This window comes from Phyllostomus hastatus, unplaced genomic scaffold, assembly GCF_019186645.2.
Source record: "Phyllostomus hastatus isolate PE091 unplaced genomic scaffold, TTU_PhHast_1.1 phas_scaffold_93, whole genome shotgun sequence".
Taxonomy (NCBI): Eukaryota; Metazoa; Chordata; class Mammalia; order Chiroptera; family Phyllostomidae; genus Phyllostomus; species Phyllostomus hastatus.
The window spans coordinates 32,984,192-33,008,748 of record NW_025334042.1 but is presented as its reverse complement, the minus strand read 5'-3'; positions in this window follow the sequence as shown (position 1 = coordinate 33,008,748).

Sequence of the window (24,557 nt, the reverse complement as noted above, 5' to 3'; positions counted from 1 at the left end):
ACTGTCAGCTGATTTCTCCAAAGAGACCTTACAGGCAAGAAGGGGCTGGAAAGAAGTATTCCAAGTCATGAAAGGCAAGGACCTACATCCAAGATTGCTCTATCCAGCAAAGCTTTCATTTAGAATGGAAGGGCAGATAAAGTGCTTCTCAGATAAGGTCAAGTTAAAGGAGTTCATCATCACCAAGCCCTTATTTTATGAAATGTTAAAGGAAGTTATCTCAGAAAAAGAAGATAAAGAAAGTGTACAGTAAAATGATAGCAAACTCACAATTATTAACAACCCCACCTAAGACAAAAAAAAAACAAAAGAAACTAAGCAAACAACTAGAACAGGAACAGAACTACAGAAATTGGGATCACATGGAGGGATAGCAACAGGGGAGTGGGAGGAGAGAGAGGGAAAAGGTACAGAGAATAAGTAGCATAGATGGTAGGGAGAAAAGAGACAGGGGGAGGGCAAGAATAGTATGGGAAATGTAGAAGCTAAGGAACTTATGACACATGGACATGAACTAAAGGGAGGGAATGTGGATGGGAGAGGGTATGCAGGGTGGAGGGGAATGAAGGGGGATAAAGAGACAACTGTAATAGCATAATCAATAAAATATATTTTTAAAAAAGAATGTATTGAACACATTCCCACGTACTCTAGTTATCTCCACAAGATCCTCCTTCTCATAGGTCGCTTCCAAATTCCCTCCTCAAAACATACCTTCACTTTTTGTTTTTTATTAATTCAAATTTGGGCTCCAGCTCGTGTCTTCCAATCTCTTTATAAAATCTTTCTTCCACTTCTTATTTTATTTAAAAAATTTCCCAATTGCAAATTCTACTTTGACCAAGCAAGCGCTGCTGGGTTCACCTCTGTACTCTGTACACACCCATCTAATTTCTCCTTTCTTACTCAAAGCTACCGATTTGATGACTCCCTACTCCAGGTCTCAAATTCAGTAACTTCACATCAGTTTACCCTTGAGGTTCACTCAGATTAAATCTATCATATTATTAACTCTGAAATACAGTATCTATCATTTCTTAAACAAAGTGAAGACAGATATATTTGTCATTTTTTAAGACCTCTACTTGTATAAAAATTGCCAAAAGTAAGGATAAATTCAAAGAAGAGCAGAGAGACACTAAAATCAATTTTGAGGTCCCTAAACATCTCAAACATCTTAAAATAGTAACTTTTCAGAAAATTTGGAGTTGACCCCTGTAATCATTCCAAGCCTGGGTGTTCAGTTATAACTCCAAAGTGTTATTAAAACATCAACTCTATTTTAATATATTAACACATTTACATTGTAAAATAGTACTGATTACAATGGAGACTTATGTTATTCATTACAATACTGGTTTGTAACTTGTTGATATTGAAAGTAATAAGAGAAAAGGTATCATTTAGAGTATTTCTTAGCCTTTCAATTTGGAAACAGAACCAGCGAGGTCCAGACTACCCCAAAGCTTGTGCAGCTGGTTACTCTGGGGTAAGGTCCAGAACCCAGAATTCCAGGTTCATGTCAATTGGTCTTTATATCACACAGCAGAGTAAATGAAACCCAAAGTAAGGTAACTGAAGAGATACTGTAATGAGCTCCTGGTTGATACCGGGAACCACACTAAGCCCTTCGGTAGAAAAGGGTATGCCAAAAAGCTTAGCACTTTTCTTAAAGAAACTGAGTCTTAGAAGACAAACCTGAAAATTTAAAAATCAACATAAGGCTTAAATTGTGGTTCAAGATAGTAACACTGGAAATAAAAGTACACAACTAGTGTGCTTATTGATGTGTGTACAATCTTGTAACAGGAACACTAAGGTAAGATGGGGAGTAGCAAACATGCTCTCGAGAGGAAGTGGGAGTAGAATTGCATCTTGGAGAATTGATGGGCTTTAAAGGTAGAAAAGAAGAAAGATGATGAGAAGATGGAACTGTATGAGTAAGTATAAGTCATATTCATACCTGTAAAGTACTCCTCCCAAAATAATGTGTTATCACTTGTTTTAGGTGAGAGACACTGTCCCCAAGAGTGTTTTCAGTTAGGAAGAGCAATTACGTGTTTAGTGCCTACCTGGCTGAGTTCAGAGGGAACAAACTAACTAGGAACTGTTAATTCAGTGCTTTACTTGTTTGTTTTTCACCCTTATGTCCTTTCTTTTCAGAACACAAATGAGGAAGCATGTGAACATATATATAAAAATCCTATTAAATAAATTACTGAGGATAAATAATTAACCCAGGGGTTAGAGGAAGACTAGCCAACAGAGAACCAAACAATTCAAGACTGAATAGTTGTTCATGGGGGGCACAGGTTTAACTAGCAAAGAAATGTATCCATCAGTTAAAAACAAATCTGTAATTCCAGAAAGGAATTTTGCCCTTGAGTTTGAACCAAAACGTCACCTGATGGTGTAGAGGTGATGGTTTAGACTCCATCTCCAAACTATAGTTACAGTAAATACGGATGTTCTTATGATTTCCCTTAGTGTGAGACAAGAACAGTGCACTGGGGCACAAAGCAGTTTTTTTTTTAAATATTTTATTTATTTATTTTTAGAGTGGGAAGGGAGGGAGATAGAGAGAGAGAGAAACATCAATGTGCGGTTGCTGGGGCTTATAGCCTGCAACCCAGGCATGTACCCTGGCTGGGAATCGAACCTGCGACACTTTGGTTCGCAGCCTGCGCTCAATCCACTGAGCTATGCCAGCCAGGGCTTACAAAGCAGTTTTATGAGGGGCCTCATATGGGGTGCCCTGTCTGTCCCAGATCTCTGGCTATCTGAACATCATGACACAAGAGTAAAATTTCTAACACATGCAGGAATGGATGGACTACATATTCTTTAGTTTATATTCATTCAAGCATTCCACAAATTTTGTTGAGCACTTATTATGTGATAGTTACTAGGCAGATAGCTGTGAATAATAGCTATGGAGGAAATGCAGATAACATTAAATAAAGGAACAAATAAGATAAATATTCTATCATGAATGCTATGAGAAAATCTGAACTGTGGAGGTGATAGAGCACAGGAAGTTCTGTGTAGGCATTGCTATGCTAAAAAAGTTCACATGAAAGGTTTTTCTGATATGATAGAGATATGACTGAATGAAGAAGGAAACTACAGGAATATGTGGGAAAACGGAGGCCCTAAGAAATAGTGCAAAACCCTAAAATAATAGTCTTAATAAAATAGTAGGAAGACCAGAGGTTGACCTCTTTATAAACATTATTTCTTTGATGAAAATTTAGTAGAAGAGAGTCCCCAGGTCATAGTCTCTGATGAGAACTTGCAGTGGAAATATGCTCAGTTCCGGGTTCAACAGCATTCCATATACTTCATAATCAGTCAGGTGGAGGGTGAGACAGGTCCTCTTTTGAAAACACAACAGTGAGGGTCAGGTTGGCCTAGAGCACTGACAGGCAGAGCTAGCATCTTCTTAACAAGGAAGTTCTGTGTCTGCTTCAACACATGAACCAATGCAGGGGGTGGAGGGATGGGGGTGGTGATGACATATACCATAGAGCAAGGCCAAGAGAATTTTAGTTAAAATATTAAAAACAAAATCCCTCATGCTTTAAAACCACATACATAGCCATAAACAGATCTCCTAAAATATCCAAAGACTGTCTCAGTTTTGCTTCAGTAAATCTTACAGAATTAACTGACCACAAACTGCAGCCCTAGGTAACTGATCTGCAGGATAGAGCCATTCACTGGATATCAGCCAATTGAATAGTGGGCCTCTGTCAAAACTGTTGAGTTTGATTAAAAATATTCCCTCTGGCAAAAAAAAAAAAATAGAGCACATGATGTCTGTTTGGGACACCCCCAGGTATTAATAAAACAATGTAATTCTCTTATAAAATACTATTTATATTTTTAATTTCAATAGCAGGGGAAATATATCCAGGACATTGAAAAACAGTATCAAATCATTTATATAAAAGCAAAACAAAAACAAAAACAAAAAAACAGGAGGAGCGAATTACATCTGTGCTTTATCCCATCGTCCCAACTATCCTTGATCTTCTAAAAGGTATTAATGTGCAGAGTCTATAAGATTATCAGTAATTTCATAATTTACTCCATTTCAGTTGTGAAATAACAAATTCCTAAGCAAAGCCTGATGAAAGACTAATAAAAGGGACAAACAATCTTATATTTTTCATGAAATATTTTTCCCCAAAGTGATGGAGAATAAATCAATAAAATGAATTATCTTGGCCTAAAACCTACCTATTCTGAAGTACTGAATCTGTGTAATTTTTTTACAAAAGAAAATAGCCAGGAAGAGTAGGCATCAATTCTAAACTTACAAGTTAAAGCCATTCTATGAAAATTTCTGCAATCTTAATTTATAAGTTGGACAATGAATTTAAAAAATATTATGCGAAATTAAGCAGAAACAATTGCTTGCTCAGCCAATAAAGAAGCAAAGCTCGAATACTAGGCTGCCTACCCCGGACCATGTGCAGTGGAGCCTTCAGTAATATGGCAGCAGCTCCTTTGTTCTGGGATCTATACAGATTATGTCTGGGGGAGAAAAAACACCTTTTAAAAATACTTTGTGAAAATACATTAATTAGATTTCAATATCTCATTTCTTTTAGCAAAGATTAAGTGATTTACTGTAGATTTGTATTGACATTGATTACATCAGACCTTCTGAAGGTGCCAAGAGATTCTGTGTCTCTGAGTCCTCACTAGAAAGAGCTGTTAAGATTTTGGTGGAGCCACAGGTAATTCTCTGGGTTTCCTATCTGTATTCCTGCTACACTGTTTGGGAGCTTTGCTCAGTACTTTATAAGCTGTTTACAGGACCAAGACATTTTCAGCACTTACAAGTTGTTCCGTACTTTACAAGTTGTTTACAGACCTTCACTTGACCTTCAGCAGAGCATCATCGGTCAGGCGATACTACTGGTGTCAGGAGACAGAGTCACGGTGATCTGGAGGATGACTTGGCCTCCAAGGTACAAATCACACCACTGCAGGCTGAGCCGCCAGCCTGGAACAGGCCTGGCCATATTTCAAAGGAAGGTGGTTTTATACACAATTTATGTGGAATGGATGTGAAAGATCAGCTCTTCTAACGTCGTATTTTTATTGCAAGGAGCCGGTTCTGTCTCCCACTGCTGGCTCAGAGGAGCTGGAAGTTGCCCAAGTCCTAAAAGTCACCACTTTCTTTGCGAAGATTCTCTCTTGTGGGTGCCACAGGAGCCATCGTCCAGGTATCAGTGTCTTTTTGGACATTGCTCTACTACTGGACCTAACTGAGCAAGCCCTACCTGAGCATCTGTTGGAAGCTGGGCAATGTCCTTAGCACAAAGGGGTAGAGCCCTCAGAACTGCAGAGAGCGTGTGACCTGTATGTGTCACTGGGAGGCAGCAAGCATTTACTGAGCAATAGCTATATATGTAGCACAATCCCACATTTTTATGGTAAGTTTTTCATTAATTCTCACAAGGATCCCATGAAGTGGTTATGGCTATTATTGCTATTATTACTACTGTTTTCCTCATAAGGCAATTTGGATTCAGGCAAGTTAAGTGATTCATCTGTGGTCATATAACTGGCTTTCAGACTCCAAGTTCAGTGCCTTCCATTGCCCCATATCTGCTTATTCTGCATGGCCGCTGAGGAATTCCCCTCTCCCTCTATGATTTTGATGCCCCACATGTGGCCCATGGACCCCACCTCAGCATTACCTGGGAGCTTGTTAGAAATGCAGAGTCTCGGCACTTCCCCGAGACTGTCTGCACACGGGGATCTCAGCCAAACCACTCCATGACCGATCAAAGGCCGTGGGAGCAGCTCGTGCTGCAGAGCCCCTCTGGCTCCAGCCTGTGGGACCAAGTACTGCAGAGTGAAAACTAATTTGACTCCATACATTTTGATTTGTAAGCACCACAGCTTATCACAAGGCAATTTCACTTAGAAGGCAGTTTCCTATCACAGACTTTGAAAAAAAAATATTTCCCAGCAGACCTTATATTCAATGATTCCGTTTAGCAAACATTTACCATTGTCTGGTATTTGCCAGGCAGGAGGGAGGAGGTTCAGGTCTTAGTGATTTCCCACGGGAAGTGGCTGTCCATGCCACTTCCGGCTTATCGTGATTCAGACCGTTCCTGGTTTTAAAGTTGCATATTTATAATAAAATTGCTTCTGCAGCTCTCTTAGTGCTGCCATCTTATTGATTCATCATTTAGTGAACAAATATTTAAAGAGCGTGTGCAATGCACTGTAAGAGTCCACTACATTTACACATACTCAGGCTTTGCACTAAAGTATCCCCTGAAGTAACTCTTAAATAAACAAATGTTTTTACATAAATTTTTGTTGTTGTTTTTAAAGGACTGGTATATTTCTCATGAATTTTATGACTAATAGAGTTTATCAAATTTAAGGACTTTAAATGCTTCTACCAATTTTTTTATATTTTGGAAATGTGCCCCAAGGTGGAATAGACTTAGGAAACATATATTAAAAGTTCCTGGGATTTATTATCTCCATAATAATATAACTTGTATGCTTTTCAAAATCAACAGAAAAAAGACAGAGATTTTATACTGAAGATTTAACATGTAACTTATTTCATTTTATCCCCCAACTGACTTTTTATATAACAATTCTATTAGAGTACCTGTCACTAAACACAGATGATGAATTTCAATGTTTCAGGTTCTCCTTACATATTCATTTGCTGAATCCAAACATATCATCATAGGCATTCTCTGTAAACTCTGCTCTCTACAGGAAGCTATACTTCTATAAATCCCACAAGGGATTGGCCCACTCTGAATAGAAGGATTTGATCACATAATTTAATTTAGTGTATGCATTACTCAGTGTTTTCCAGATAAACCAATAGCATTGTGTCTATATCAGCTCATATGACTATGAGGCTGACAAGTCCAAAACCAGCAGCTGGAGACCCAGGAGAGCCAATGTTCTAGTTCAAGTTGGAAAGTAGTCTGCTGAGAGAAATCCCTCTTGCTAGGGGAGAGCCTAGCCTTTTTGTTTTATTCAGGCCTTGATCTGAATAGATGAGACCCATCCACATGACCAAAGGCAATTTGCTTTACTCAGAGTTCACCAATAAAAATGTTAATCTCATCCAAAAGTACCCTGCAAGTTGACACATAAAATTAACTATCACAATAGGGAGTATTAAAACATGTAAAGCCTTGAGGCACAGAAAATATTTCCTCTCAGCTCTGCATTCTAACTTTTCTTGGAAGCTTTTGGAGAATTATTAGATACCAGAGACTTAGGCTAACAAATTAGGTTAATGTCACCTTGAAAGATGTTTAAAATACCTTTTCTTTTAAAAAAAATTGTTACTGACTTTATTGGGGCAATATTGGTTAATAAAACCATATAGTCTTCAAGTACACAGCTCCGTAGCACACCATCTGCATATTGCATAGTGTATTCGCCACCCACAGTCGTCTCCCTCCTTCATCATTTATCCCTCCCTCCCTCTTCTATCTCCCCCATCCCCTAAAATAACTTTTCTTCAGAGGTCATCAAACCCAAGAAGTTTGTAAGGGGTATTTATTTTTTAGTCACATTTCTTGGGGTAATTTACATATAATTAAGTGCAACTAAGCATACAGTTCAAAGAGTTTTAATAAATGTATACACCCAATTGTTTCTATCATTCCAGAAAGTTCCCTATTTATTGACCATTTTGTTTCTGCTAAGTATCATGTTTAGTGCTGCATAATATGTTTTAAAGCTCATTAAGTGTTTTGAAGCAGGCAATACAGAGAATGGAAAAAGTAGGTTTATGGTTGTTTATCCAGAAAATGATACAATAATTAATACATAATAATACAAGAATAAACTCTGCATTTCACATACTCACAACTGTAGACCTGCTTTTGCCCCTCCCTGTATTATTTTCCTTCTAAAATAGAATAGGAAGTGTTTCTGAGGTCGCAGCCTTTGCCCAGTCACCCAGCTCAGTGAAAATGTTGGGATTTGAAGCTGGGCGTGCTTGACTCGAATTCCTTAACCACTGCAGGGGGCTAACTCCCCAGACACTTCAGCAGCACAATCCTCATTGCGATATCAAATCTAGCTGGTTCCACAGGCAGGTCACATGCAGCATCCTTCCTTCCTCCAATTAATCTTGTATGTAGTCATGCAGTGGTTCGTGATCCTTACTAGGTTATAAGCTCTGATAAGGGTGAGATCATGTCATATTAATTTCTTCTACCTCCTGGACCCTAGAGACTACTCCAGTGATCTGCACAGTGGCAATCCAATAAATATTTGCTAAATACATAAAACACTGTATTCTTCTAGCTTTTGATAAATTTCTCTATGTAAGTTTCCTGTTTTAAAATGATATTGAGAGACATTTGTCCTTATCTGGGGTCTGGACTGGCATAGCACCACAAATCACAGACATGCTCCTAAAGAAAACAGAATAATCCCAAGCTTATTTTGGAATAATAAGAAAATGACAATTAGAACCTCTAATTATTGAATACTTACTACCAAACGACATTGGTGGTGCTAAGGCTGACTTGGTTCTGCTAAGTCAGTCATTTGCCTATCCTGATGCAGCAGTCAAAAGCACAGTCTCTAAAGTCAGGACATCTTGGGTTCAAATCCTACCTCTACTTCTTATTAGCAGTATTTCTTGGGAAAATTATTTTGTGCCCACGTTTCAGTGTCTTCATCTTTGCAATGTGACAATAATAGTGCCTATATAATTCATGAGAATTAAACAAGTGAAAATGTTTAGAAAAGTGCCTGGCACATATAAGGCAAATTTTTGGTTCTTACTCTCTTATTTTTTTAAGCAGTCAATTAAAACTGAGATTTCCCTCTTCTTAATTAATTTATAAAATCAAGGAGAATATAGTGGTTCATACCCCACAGAAAATGTAAGAAGACTTCAGTATAATTTTTCCCTGAACAGACTTTTGACAGAATCACAATAGCATACTTATGGATAAAATGCATCTCTGAACCACAGAACTGCACTAAATTTAAAGTAATTCCACTAACAGAGTCATAAACCTGAGTCAAAATGCTAATAGAAGCATTATTCATCATAGCCAAAGGTGGAAACAACCATCTCTGGTATACTCAGATAGTGGAATATAATTTGGGATTAAAAAGAAATAGACATATCAGTATATACACTGCAATAGGGACGAACACTGAAAGCACAGCGCTAAGTGAAAGAAGCCAGCCACAAGCACCAATACTGCAAGATTACTTTTATACAAAATGTCCAGAACAGGCACATCAATAGAAACAGAAAGTAGATGAGTAAAAGGTTTCTAGATGGACATACTGCTTTATCCTAGAGCAATTTTTACTTTGCTCATCTCATTTAACAGTGTCTTAATCTGTCCAGGCTGGTGTAGCAAAATATGACAGTCTGGGTGACTTGTAAACAGCAGAAATTTGTCATAGTTCTCAAAGCTGAAAGTCCAAGTGTGGTTTGGTGAGGGCCCTCATCTGGGTGCAGATTTCTCACACAGTAGAAGGAGCAGGGGAGATTTCTTGGGCCTCTTTTATGAGGGCATTAATCTTATACATGAGGGTTCTGCCTAATTAGTTTGCCTAATCACTTTCCAAAGGCCCCACCTACTCATAACATCAAACTGGGCATTAGGATTTCAACACGGATTCTGAGAGGACATTCAGACCATAGAAACCAGAATTCCTTGGTCCATCGAGTACCAACTGCACATCCTTAAGAGAAGTTCAGAGAGTCATTAGTGTGTTGCCCTTGATATCACATGATTTTTCAAAAGTGATAGAAACATTCTTTTTTCTGACTTCACTAAAATGGACCTCTGGCTAATTGAACAGAATATGTACTAAAGTGTTACTTACTTCTAGAGTTGATCTAATCATTTTTATTTTATCCATTTGTTCAATACACATGACCTAGGGATTTTACACTTTGTCAATATTAGAAAAACAATTTGCAGAGTTTGCTACATATGACACTTACCTGGCCAATTCAGAGGCAATTTCATTTTACTAATTATTTTTCCATTCTGCATACACCTGTCAAATGGTTAACATAAACTCCTTAATAGACAAGGCCTAAATCGATATTTGGCTCCTGGCTCCCCTAAATTATGTATTACCGGGTCAAAATAAATGCATTAGCAAGACTTGCTATCGTCGATGCCATCTCAGGGGTGATTCATGCTGTCAGAGTAAATAGGTCACTCATATTGCTAAGAAAATGCATAACAACTATCTGAAATTTTCTGTTTTTAGTATCCTCTCTCATTTTTACATTTAAGTAACTCCTGAAAAAAAAAATCATCTAGGAAGCTTCATTGTCTCCCTAAAATGGCAGTTTCAAATGGCTCCTATTTTTTCTTTTTCTTTCTTTATTTTAACCATTGTGTGTGTGTGTGTGTGTGTGTATGTGTGGTAAGAAGAATTTGCTGTAGAGGAATCTGAGTGATGGACAGGCCTCAGAGCAAAGAGATCTAGGTTCTATGCCCAGGTCTTCCTCCTGGGACTTCAGTGCATAGTTTCCTCACTTGTAAAATAGGAATAGGGATGGTCTCTGCCTTGGAGAGGCACCCACATCCAATTCAAGCAGCTCACATCCAAAGAGAGAACTTTGGCTCTTAAAATGAACATAAAATTTCAATTTTTTTAAAAAAAGGACAATAATTTTAAAGGGCACAATTTAAAGAAAAATATAACATGCCATTGTAAGACAGAGAGACAAAATAAACCTAAATGAATCAAATATAAAATATTGTTTTCTGCTTCCAGATCTTGACCCACAGCTATTCAGAAGTATAAATATCTTATGGATAGTGAAACTAGAGCTCAGAGTTATCTAAATGTGGATGGTTGTGCTGTTTTCTGGGTCACCGCTCTCTGCACTCAGAGACACTGGCTCATCTCCTTCATAAAGATATGGTAAAGAAGTGTTTTTCTCCAAAGAGGAAAACAAAAATCATGAGGTTTGAATATAAACAATTTTGAGATTGAAGAGCTATAGGGGAGTATGGGGAACAGAAAGTGAGCAGGACAGTAGTCCAAGTGCAGGAATTCAGACCTGGGTCGTCTGCAGTCAAGGCCAAGGGCACATGAGATCTCTGACTCTTGGTTCCCTCATGTGTTAAATTGGGATCAAGATGATAAATTATGTGCGGCTAAGTTAGCCTAAAAATCAAATAAGATAAAGGACATGAAATAACTCTGTAGAGTAGAAGGTATCATACAATTAACTGTTATAATTTTTCTGAACTACTGGATAAATGATCTACCCTAAAACACAGCCATCCTGCTTGTAAAGAATAGATAAAACAGACCGTAAGCCAGGGTGACAATCTAGGTCCCGTCATCAGTTAGTTGTGTGACCGTCTACAAGTTGCTTCATCTCTCAGAGCCTCAGTTTCTCTTTGCCCCGATCCACTTTGCACACCTATTGTGAGGTTCTCTTGAAATAAAGAGAAGACCACACTTTGAAAACTACAAACTACTAGGTAAATGTAATGCACAGCATTAACAGGGTTACTCATCAAGAATTGACTTCACTAGAGCAGAATTAGAGAAAAGAATTTGCATGCTCGTTTTTCTTGAGCACTTTTTATTGTGAAATGGGATCATTTCCATCCTTCAGAATAAATTTTTTTTTTCTAAATTGAACTCATGTACTCATTCTAGAAAACAGCACTGGCAATTTATGTGAATCGAAAAGGGAAGATTATAGTATTGATCTCTTGCTTAGGTCCAGGCAAAATGAAATTTAAAAGAATCTCTGCCACCTTTCCTCTGTGGAGCCACATTTATACGATGTTATAGCATAACTGCAGGGTGCTTTTCATAAGAACAAAATGTCATTTTGTAGCCAGACCAATAAAACTGGCTTTCTTGAAAAGATTTAGCTAAGGAAAGAAATTCACATCTACATAATAATTGAAATCAATTTTTTCATTGCATTATATAAGCCAGGGACCCAAAAAGGTCTAAGAAGGAATGTTCCCAGCCTTTCTGCTGTTTGGGCTGTAAGTAGAGCATACTGAGAAACAGCAATAACTTTTAAAAAATGAGTTCTTAGAACTACACATGGAGAAATAAATGGCCATAAAACTTAACTGTAGTGGAATAAAATAATAAGCATCATATAGTTCTGTATTCTAAATAAAAAATATAATAACTATACTCAATTTTTCTTTCACCTTTTGATTTCCTTTTATTTCCTTAAGGAGCTTCTTAGCGTTAAAATGGCAGTTCTGCTTCAGTTTGCACATCTTGAATCATCCTTGGTGTTCATCCTTCTCAATTTCTATTGAACAGTATCTTGTTTACAAATTAAGTGTTAAAATTTTTTCCTGATTTAACAGTAAAGGTTTACTGTTAAACCTTCTTTAGTCATACAATAATGGCATTTTTGTGTTGTATGTCCCTTTATTTTGTATTCCAACATGAGATCTAAGGCCCTTTTTGAACATACAACTTACTTTATGCCCATGACCAATGTTATCATTCTACACTCTGCTAAAGTTATTCCAAAATTGACCAACACCAATTCTTCCATTTAATGGGACTAAAGAAAAATGCAAATTTTCTCTCTCACACACACATACATACACACACACATACAAGTATAAAAGCACAAATATCTCTGTGAATGTGACCTCGAGATTCAGGAGGTAAACAGGCAAGCACATTATATTACAGTTACCAAGGTAATTATATCAGTTCTGTTATGAAGAGGCTAGAAGAACACGAGCAACCCATTAACTTGAAGCGCCATCTGGAAAGAGCCCTTGACAGAGCATTAACGAAAGGCAGAACTGAGGGAACTATGTCAGTCATTGTCTGTTCAGATGGGCAATCATGACTTTATGAGAAGAAATAAGGAAAGACTATTTCTGCCTAGAGTAACTAGATTTTTTCAGTAATTTTTCACTTAGAAAGTACAAAAACATTTATAAATAAAAACTTGTCATATTGTGTCATTAAAATTAGTTTAGTAAATTTCAAATTTAGAAAGAAAACCCTTCAAAATATTTTTATTTCTGAAGCTTTAAACTCAAAATATTTTAGAGAAAAGATTATAGTTAATTTTAGTTTTCCTTCTTTGTAGATAAAACAGGACATTCCAATAGCACGACCTATGATGACTGAATCTCTGCTAAATTATTTTAATTCCGTTAAAAACATCACGATTATCTAACAAATACAAGGAACCGAGGCAAGTACTGTAGGATGAACAAACTTAGTCTTTGCCCCCACATAACTTTAAATTCAAAAGCTAGTTCATCACTTGTGTGACTTCTCAGCCTCTCAAAAGACATATACAAATATTCCATCATTTTTCTTTGCTTTCAAGCATTTAAAAAATATTACCATTTGTTTTTATTCTAGTTTGGAAATGAAATGCCATCACCACCACTACCATTGCTAACAATGTCACTTATCTGTCCAAGGTTTATATTAATGAACAAACAAGATTCACCCAACTCTAATCCTGTCTTCAATGACCCAATTGCATTAGCAACTCAGAACACAATAGGAGGCAAAAGCCAAAGAGTTTTCACAAAAGTGAAAGTTGCCCCTACTGATCCCAACTCACTTGGTTTCTTATATACAGCATAAACAGGTCATTATAAACTGGTTGTTATGAGTTATAATCCTGCATGTTTTATCCCAAATTACAATCCTTGGAATGTTGGTCTTAAAAAACGCTTTTCCCTGAACACCATTACTTGGACAATGCTGTATTCATATTTCCTTCTTAAAGTTTCACAGGGTTCATTAGCATATTAATGGCTCCTGCAACAAAGAACTCTATCTCTGCTTACCTCAGCATTTCCTAAATTTATTTGACCAGGGAACTCCCTGCTTCCACCTTATTCATTTAAAAACAGCCATGGACATCCCTCAGAATTTATATGTTCGGGAAGATACTTGGTAAAATATTACTGTTGACTGACAAGGGAAAGAATTCAGAAATATATTACATCCTCTGAAAGCTTGAAAACTCTAATTATTCTGCTCTAGGTAGAGACTGTGGCATAGTAACTAAAACAGTGTTTAAATTACAAAGCACTTGACCTTCCCCAGTCCTTAAAGATATGTCCAAGATTTAAAACAGGAGGACCTCTGACAGTATACCTGTTTCTCTGCTGAGCCCATGGCTGTTCCCGGCACCTGCATGGTGGAAACATAGCCTGAAAGAGTGAAAATGTTCAGCCATTTGATTGTGCAACAACCTCTAAATTAGAGACAGTTGGCTTGTTCCTTTGTCCCCAGACAATCCACTATCAAAATCAAACACTGGTAAATTTTCCCTCAATGATAAAACCACTGATGCAGAGTATTAAAATAAGTAATCACCTAATAATGCATAATTTAGAGCTACTGGGCAAAAATTACCAGGATTAAATAAATTTTAGCTCACTTGGAGCTACAATTACTTTCAAATCCTTGCATTAAAAAATCCCCCTTGCCTTGGGTGCTCAGTTTCTGGCCTAGCGGGGCTGCTGACCACCTGCTCTTGTTTGCACAGGGTAGAGGAAATTCACTGGATAAAGAATCTACATTACAGAAAAAGAAAGTGTACAAAATCCTGCCCAAATTGTTCTTTCTCTTGATTTCCTTGTCTGTTTTGTTTCATTGCCTCTTTTGTCACTAGACTCCACCTGGCATAATATATTTCTTTAGAATTGAAATGCTGGCAAAATACTGCCAAAAATATTTAAGCAATGTACAATTATCAGGAAATAAAACAAAACAGAAACCAGGCCAATATCCCCGATGTTCAGAAGCAGATGCAAGGCTAGCTGTGTGTACGTATGTGGCGAATACTGGCCAGCAGTATCCATCTCTGCTGTGGAAGCTCGTCAAAACAGGAGAAAAACATACACAGAGACGACCAGGTCCTGTGGGGAAATAGGGACAGAATGGCCACTCTCTCTAGTGGAGAGCACCCCATATCCATTCCCAAGCAGATTTTTATTGAGAATACTGACTTAGTTTGTGGATTCACAGTCTGGCAGAAAAGATCAAAAGAAGTAGGTGACTTACAAAGGTGCAGACAGAACTCCTGCTGTGATTCTGGGCAGAGGTTGGAGTTTTAACATATTGCTTAAAGGGCTAGTTTTGGTTTCCTGTCTGTGCCTTCATATTCTAATTTAATAACATCCTCCAGCAAACAGATCTCACAGGATCTTGCATATTCTATGTCCCAGGCCTGATTACCCCCGGGGGTCTGCTGTTTCTGGTCTGGGCTGCACTGCCCCTGCTATTTCTGCAGGCCTGAGTCAACAGAGCAAAGGCCACCAGGAGACTTGGATTTCTCACATCTAAGAACAAGGACTCAGGCTTTGACAAAGCCAAGGGGGCAGTGATTGATGTCCATCACCCCTTCATTTCCATAGCCCCAAATCTCTTCCTAGAAGCCTCCACGTGATCATGCCTGTCTTAGGCGATTCCCTCCATGGGAAATCTTACCTGTCATTGGCTATCTGATCAAGCTTAGGAGGTCAGGCACAGAACAGGTAGTGTTCATGCCAGGGGAATAAGTTTTGTCTCCTCAGTGACTCCTGGTCCGAAGGTCTCTCACTCAGCCTAAGTCACAGGGGGGTTACAGCTTCCTGAGACCAGGCAGGGTGGTCCTCAACATACGTACATCAGTAAGCCAATTTTGCAACAACTAAGGAAGTCAGAGAATTGGCTTACTTACCTCCTTAACCCAAAGCTATAAAGAGGCCAAATCAGCACCCCTACCCCTATTTTTGCCACATTTATAATACACATATTTGATGTAATATGTTCTCTTTAGCTCTGTCACCCCAGATCTAGAAATAAGCCTATGGGGCTGGTTTTTAATGTAGAAAAGCCAAGATAATACCAGAGTAATAAAAATAGGATCAGTGCTTGTCCGACTCTCTGCACAATTGAATGCCAAGCTTGCCCCCCTTCACTGCCCCATCTAAGAAGATCAATTTACATGGGGCAGAAGCAATTTTTATTGAAAGGCCAGGGAGACACTTGAACTAACTTACAAGTCCCATGCAAGAGCTTAGGAAGCTATTATGAGAGACATGTGAGAGGTGGCTGGACAAAGAAAACACACTGAGCCTCACAATGACCTGCTGCTTCTCCCTTCTGCCTTTCATTGGCAAAGACAGTTCAAGGGCCTTCTTGTCCCCTCAGCTATACTGTCAGCAATAACTGGGGGATAGCAAGTCCCAGGTGCTGCCTAAGAGGCAACTAGCAGATTTCACAGCTATGACTGCAGCACAGAATACCCTTGTGCTCTGCCCTAGAAACTCTCCCAGACAGCTGTGTCGAAGAATTACTTCACTGCATCTGCGAAGTGGTCATAAAAGCACATTACAGCCAGGAAAGTAATTCAAAAGTTTCTTTTATCTATCTATCTATCTATCTATCTATCTATCTATCTATCTATCTATCTATGCTAGGTTCCCTGACCACAGGCAGATTTCAGGAATGTCCAGTGGACACAGTGGGGCAATTCTCCTGCTACTTCTTTCTTTGACAACATGCAGTAACAGAAAGCCTACCTGGGACCTTCTCCTCCCTTCAGCACACAAGAAGTAATTTTTAGAGCCTCATCCTTTCCTTGGGAGAGAGAAACAAGTATAAAATCTGTGAGCTGAGAAAGCCTTTCATATACCCTGTGCACAAAGTATGTCTGCGGCTGCAGAATCATGCTTCCCTGAGTTGCCAGGGAAAGGGCTTCAGGATGGCCACTGCTTTGCTTTAACAGAAGCTTTGAACTGCCAGAGTAGAGAGTTGCTAGTGTTTAAAGCAACTTACTGATTCTGTTACCAAACATGGCCCTCCATACAGATAATGTGCAGAGACGTTTGTTGTTGTTGCTTCTGGTAATGGTACCTGTCTGAAAGCAATAGCCTCTCTTACCAGATATCTGGTCAGGTGAAAATTCCCGTGGGGTTCCTAATCAGGTGCAAGCATTGCAAAGGCTCTGAAACAAAGTCCAATCCCATTAAAATGATTCTTCATCAACCAGGTCAGGAAAACAATGTTTTATTTTGATTTTCTAAATCAAATGCTTTCTTAAAACATATGCCTATATCTATATGTTATACACAGATATATATAAACATATACCTATATTTCATATTTACCACAGATTCATCCAGAAAGAAAACATACTTTGTGTATGTCACCTTTAAACATATGTTTGAACTAGTTTGGGGTTTGAGGGCCCCCTTAGGTCAAGAAGGGGTGTTTTCTCTTGAAAAGATGAATAATTCAAGAGATATCTGTCTGAATAAATTTAAGCACATCTTGATTTTGTCTTTTACAGGTGTGTTGAACAGAAACCCTGTTGATAATTATTCCCTGCCCATCTCAGAAAACAGAGCCCCATTGATATAAATCAACACTTCACTGAACTGGATCAGAATGAGGATTTTCACCTCTTTTGAAAACCACTAGAAACAGCCCCTAAAATTTCCTTCTCACTCTTATTCAACATTTTTATTGTTCATGGGGAATCTCTTACTATTGCTTTTTCATTTTTCCTGTGAATTGAACATTTAAAATTTATTATACGGTACTGTGTTTGAGCTTTTAAGTGGTGAGGTGAGAAAAGGTATTTCTTCTAAAAGACAAAATAAATACAGAAATATGGTTTAATGTGCCGAAGGGAAAAGAAATTAGTTGTCATGGAAATAATCTCTAATCCACTGATTAAAACATTAGAAAACTTTAATGCTTAATAACTGCTGCACACATGAGCAATTTCCGCTGTCTGTCTCCTTTTGGCGCCGCAGGCAGTGAAAAAACACACAACTCTTTGATCATTTAAGGGGCTCTTAATCTCTATCTAACAGCATTTTCTTAAACACAACTATTGAAAGTGGTAGGCAAGAACATCGTTACTTCTCTTCAGCTCAGCCAGTGTACCTGGAACTTGCGAAGAGGACAATTTGGGAGGGAGAATGGGCCCAGGGAACAGTGGAACGTATGAACCACCGCAACAAAAAAGATCTGAATAACTAAGTTAGTAAATCTGATACTTGATATTTGTATTATATTTTATAGTTTATAAATTTTTTCCATTCATTAGGTTATATAATCTTTACAATTATTTACAATAAAATGATTATTGTCCCTACTTTGCAATCGAAGAAGCCACAGCTGGAAAAAATTACGTAAACAATGGATGATTAAAATATATATAAATAATGATTACTCCAACTGCATTATTAAAAACTGATGTTTTTTAAAAAATTCAAGGAGGCCAATGTGTTCTGTAAATCTATAAGTTTTCCAAAGAGGCAACCCAGTTAAATTTTTGAGAGTATAGCCCACTAAGGAAATGATAAATATGTAGGTAGTATTTAAATTTTCCTTTGGGATAATCACTTCATTTTGTTTCACTGGCCCATCTAGTCAGCTTTTAGAGACCAGTTTTCAAAAATAGAAAACAAATAAACTTAAATTTCAGGAAACTGAGCTACTGAAATTTCTTTTTAAAATAAAAAGTTTGTTTTTGATTATACAGAATGAACATTACATTCCTGAAAGGTATGGAATTATGGAAAGCCAATTTAGAATAGATGACATTCAGAAAGTATGTAAAACTTATCTTCTTCAGTTTTATAGAAAAACACAAATTAAAATATAACATGCATTTAGTTCTATTATTCTTCAACTAATAGTCTACAACCTGAAGTCTGGAAAGAAAATGGGACTCTAATCTAGGTAATAAACAAAGATTATATATTGATGGAATTTATATAATTAAATTTTAATTTTATATTTAATTCCAATCATTTCCTTTAGTTTTTTAATACTCTTGTTCAAAATTCAATGATTTTTTTATTCTTTTAGTCACTTCCTTACTGTTGCATGCACACCTCTGCAATTTCCTTTCTGGATGTGCATAGCATTACTTGTCTGACTGCCATTTTCACACATTAATTTATTGAAGATTACTATGTTTAAGATATTTATTTCTTATTTCATATTTTAAAATAATCGAAAGGAAAATATCACTGGAATTCACAAACCTTTCACAGAACTTAAAAATACCCAAAGAAACTCTATCTCATCCATGTTAGTGTCCGCCATTCATTAAATGCCTAGATCTTTCCTTACCCCTGGGAAGCATTTAGTCTATAATCTTAACCTGAACTTAATTCCTCTCATCACGTTTGCATTATCATGTCAATAAACTGGCAGTAATAAAAGTAGCTGATCCTACTGGTCCACTTCCTTCACTATGTGGACTTGTTATAAACAAGTTCAGATAGCCACTTCCTGCCCTAATGGTATTGCTTCTGGCCCCTAATGGATAAACTGGAAAAAACTTTAAGGTGATTTAGAAACATGTGACATATTTTTCAAATGAATGGTCTACTAAATAACCTGACCTCACACAATGAGGACAGATGACTTCTAGGAATGACCTAAAAGGACTCTGCCCTGTTTATTTCCCAAGACAATTTACAGTAAGACCATTGCTGTTCATTTCCTCTGGAAATGAGTCTTGGTAAATAACTAAATTGGCTACTAGCTGAGGGGTTAAAAGTACCAATGAAAAGGCATTTTATTGAATGAAATTCTTCATGCCTTGCACAGAAATACTACTCTTTTAAAAAGATGATGGTGACCACTAATCATTAGAGAAATGCACATTAAAACCACAATGAGATATCCCCTCACACCTGTCAGAATGGCTATATCATCAATAACTCAACAAACAAGTGCTGGAGAGGATGTGGAGAAGGGGGAAACCTTTGCACTGTTGGTGGGAATGCAGATTGGGGCAGCCACTGTGAAACACAGTATGTGGTTTCCTCAAAACATTAAAAATGGATCTGCCTTAGACTCAGTGATTCTACTTCTGGGTGCATCTCCGTAGAAACCCAAAAACACTAATTTGGAAGGATAGACACACTCTTATATTCATTGCAGCAATATTCACAATAGCCAAGCTATGGAAGCAACCCAAGTGCCCATCTATAGACAAGTGGGAAAAAACCAGTGGTACATATATACAATGGAATATTACTCGGCCATAAAAAGAAGGAAATCTTACCCTTTGCAACAGCATGGGTGGACCTAGAGAGCATTGTACTAAGTGAAATAAGCCAATCAGATAAAGAAAAACACATTATGATTCATTTATATGTGGAATCTGAAGAACAATGTAAGTGAACAAACAAAACAAACATACTCCTAGATACAGAGAACAGACTGATGGTTGCCAGAGGGGAGGTGGGTTAAGGAACTGGGTAAAAAGGTGAAGGGACAGAGAAGTACAGACTGATAGTTACAAAATAGCCATGGGGATGCCAAGTACAGCACAGGGAATATAGTCAATAATATTGTAATAACTGTGTATGGTGCCAGGTGGGTACTGTAAATATCAGGGGGACCACTCTGTAGAATGTACAGTTGTCTAGCCACTATACTGCACACAGGAAACTAATGCAAAATAAAACTGAACGTAAAGTGTAATTGAAAAACAGATTTTAATAAAATTTTTTAAAAAGATCAAAAAGAGGATGGTGACCATAATTTAACCTTTTCTTGGTGGCTTACCATGAAGAAAATGAGCCTCAGTATTTGTGGCAGAATAATGGGAAACTGCTTTGGTGAAATGGAAGGAGAGCTGAATTTGGATTCAGAAGCCCTAAGTGGCTTTTCTGACAATGGCACTTTCTAACTGTGTGATTTTGGATTTATGTCAGTGTTTTAGTCTCTTTCCCTGAAAAATAAGGCCAATACCATGTCCTTCGGCTGCTATGGGAACAAATGAAATGATTTTCATAAAGCCAGCCACTACTGCACACTTAAAACATGTGGTCGTATTTAAATATTTAAATGTGGTTGTCTCCATTCTGAACTCACACCATGGGGGAGGACCTTTGGCTTTGTCCAGGGACGGACGTGCAGTGGGCCTCCAGGCAGTGGTGCTACGCTGGCACCACGGCCGGCCGGCCGAGTGAACCCATGCCGGGAGGAAGCGCCCGGCTCTGCTTCTCCCCTGTCCTTTTTCATCTTCCCCAAACCATTTTCTTCACTGCTGTCAGCAGTCTTCCCCGTGCTCCCATCAGTCAAGATACCACCCGTTACTTCTCTGTCACTAACCCAGTGGCACTCCAGACAACTTTCTCTTACACAGAGTGCTTTTAAGTGTGAAGGATGAGTGAATATCTCTATTTCAAGCCTGTGAGAAAATGTATGTCAAGAGCTCTGTCCAAATTTTGTCAAGCCTTCATTATCCAGAACAGACGATCTTACAGATGCCTGAGCAGTTGTTTTTTGAAGACTCTCTGAAATGTCAACATCAAGTGGAATTCCAGGCGTGCTCAACATAAAAGTCTGTATCTAAGGTAGTAATAACACTCAGAGTTCTGTGAGGGGCCTGTGTGACAGATAAATGTGTTCATGGAATCCCTGTCCTTAGAATACTTCATACCACAAATAGCACTCTGGTTGCTGGGTGGCCTCAGGGAAGAGACAGTGGTGTGAAGAAAAGTGTGTACAAGTAACCAACTGTCCTTTGAGGAGAGCTGGGGAGGAACACATATTCCCTCCAGAAATTTGGAAAGGGCACAGATTTCATTTGTAGGGGCCACATTAGGCCTCCTGTGGAAAACTCCAAATAGGCCAGGGAAGCCACTTATAGTCCTCTCTGAAAACCTGAGTTCTGGAAATTTCTTCTATAGGAAAAAAAAGGTGAATCAGCCAGAAAAAAAAGTCTTTGTGTATTTGTATACTTCTATTAGGAACATGCATGAACATTATAACATCTTTGAACATTCTGGGATTATGACATTTTCAACCACCAAATGTTAACCTATGTGGCACCCCAGAGAGAAAACACACAGTCTCTCCTTATTTTTTTTACATCATGGAGAACTTGATTCACTGGTAGGTAGACATTGGCAAAAACTATACCGAATTGGACTAGATCTATCAGCAGTTAGACTCTGTTGAAAAAAATAAGTAAATTCTCTGGAAAACTAATGGTATTATTTGGTAGCCTCACAATCACACTCACTTTCTCCAATGCTTGGTGTGAATTTAAAATGTCAAAACCACTCTTTTCAAAGTTAATATGCCCAAATTAACCATATAAATCTTTGTCATTTCAAGAAAAAAAAAAACAAATATCTCTCTTGAGATCCACTCACACAGAACATGGTCTGGGTTAATAGTTCTCAGAGAAGGGTGCTTAAGAACCTGCTAGAAATTGTGGAAATTCCCCCCCAAAATGGACTTCAAGTTTAGTTGAGGATCACAGCATTTGGTCAGGTTGGAATAAAGCACAAAGCTGGCAACCCAACACTGGGTTGCATCAGCGAATCTTAGACCACCAGGTACAGCAGGGTCTTATGGGAATGGAGTTTGAGAAAGAGCATCTCAGTGGACAAATGTTCAGTGAAACATAGGTAATTTTCTGGTGGTAGCATTGAGACCTTCCAAATCACCAGGCAGTAAAGAATTTCATTTTACATCCTTAGGTGCAGGGTTTTTTAATGACCAACCCATGTGAATCAGCCAATCACTGAGTCATGCAGAGAGTATGAATAATAGTAAAATTCAGAGTTGGCACTAATTTACTTATGATGGATATATTTCACCTAACATAGCAACTCTTTTAAACAGTCTCCACTTCATCACGCCACCAGGTTAGTAGACATTCCTCAGTTCCTCTGGAGAACATAGCAGTGGAAACTCATGCCCAAATAAACATCCCAGAGTCAGTCCTCCCATGCACTTCTGCATGTCCTGGATCATGTAACTGCTAAGAGTTGATGCCCAAAGTTACCCCAGTTGTACCTTTTAATCAAAATTGCATAAAGTATCTATAAATTGATCAAGTGTGGGTATAGAAAGAACTAGTTGTTATCTTTATGAAAGTGTGACAGAAAAGATAATATGATGAGGAAGTTGATCAAACAATTGCTAGTGAATAAGGTGTGGGTGAGACAATTGGAAGAAAACGTAACAATCTCAGATTCTCTAAGCAGATTGAGTTTTCATCCTCTCACTTCAAAGCTATCAAAATTGATAATCATTGTTTATCACTGCTGGTGGGTTCAACCAAGAAAGCTGAATGAAGTCTTACTCAAACAAAAGCCCTTGGTCTGCATTAAAATACCAGTGAATAAATTCACATCTGCGCACTTTCTGTTAAAATGTAATGTGTAAGATTGCATATCATTTGTTTTATGATTCTCCATTTTTAACTAATTTCTAAAATTCATCTCTCAACTAGGGACCCATTCACTGGGCATTCTGTAGTTTACTCAAGTAGGTTCACTGTGCTGCTTCTGTCGTTTCATTCGACAGCTACTTTGAAGTTTTTGTGTAGGAATAATGAGCTGATTTTGGATGGTCACTGAAGTGGGGATATAACTTATCTTTGGCATCTAATGTAATGGAATTATAGAAACATTTCTTAGGGTAAGTGGGGTTTATTGTTATGAAATGGGTCCCGGTGAGTCACTCCTCCCTGATTTCTTACCATTGGATACTACCATCCAATATTAATTTCCTGGACTGATGCAGTATCACAAAAATGATGCTATACAATTATTGGGCCTCGGCCCAAAGACACCTCAGACCTTTTGCTTTTGTTCTCTTGCTGCCATGAGGTACCATGCAAGAAAACCCAAGCTAGCCTGCTAATGGAAAACAGGCCGCAGAAAGAGACCCTAGAAGCTGGAAGACCACTTTGAAGAAAGAAAGGCTGAACCAGCACCCATTTGTTCCAGCCATCATAGGTGAGATGCAAAATATATGAGTAAGTCCGTCTTGCCTGCTCCAGACCCAGTCCTGACACACCAGCTGACTGCAGACAAACACACAAGCCCACCCCGCTGGTACCACTCGGGGCAGAGACAAGCTGCCCAACGGAACCCAGCCTGTCACAGAATTGTAAGCAAATAATTGTTATTTTAGACCACTAATTTTGAGGGGGAGTTTGTTACACAATAATAAGTACCTGTCACAAAACCGAATGGTCACAAACCTTTGGAAGCCTGTGGTAGATACTCCAGGAGTTATCTGATGTCTGAGAAAACATCATCACAAGCCTTAATGTAACAGCAATTGTAAAAATAGAAAAGCTGTCTCTCATGAGAAAAGGAAAATTATCACTCATGTTTGTTGAAGTTTTTAGAAAAAGGTTCAGACTGTTTTTATGATCAGGTTTTAAGTTCAATTCACAACCTTAGAAGCAACATTTTTCAGGAGGAATTTTGTTCATACTGCAGAAATAAAAACATGTGAGGCTAAAAAGTAAAAGGACAATGTTAGTGGCACAATATTATTAAACATTTTTATTTATTGATTTTTAGAGAGAGAAAGAAAGAGAGAGAAGCACCAGTTTGTTGTTGTACTTATTCACGCGCTCATTGGTTGATTCTTGGATGTGCCCTGACAGGGGATCCCACCCACAAACTTGGTGTGTGGAGACGATGCTCTAACAAACTGAAGCTACCCGGCCTGGGCCTATTGCCACAATATTTTAAAAATCGAATAAAAAGTTGAAACAACAGAACAGAACAGTCATG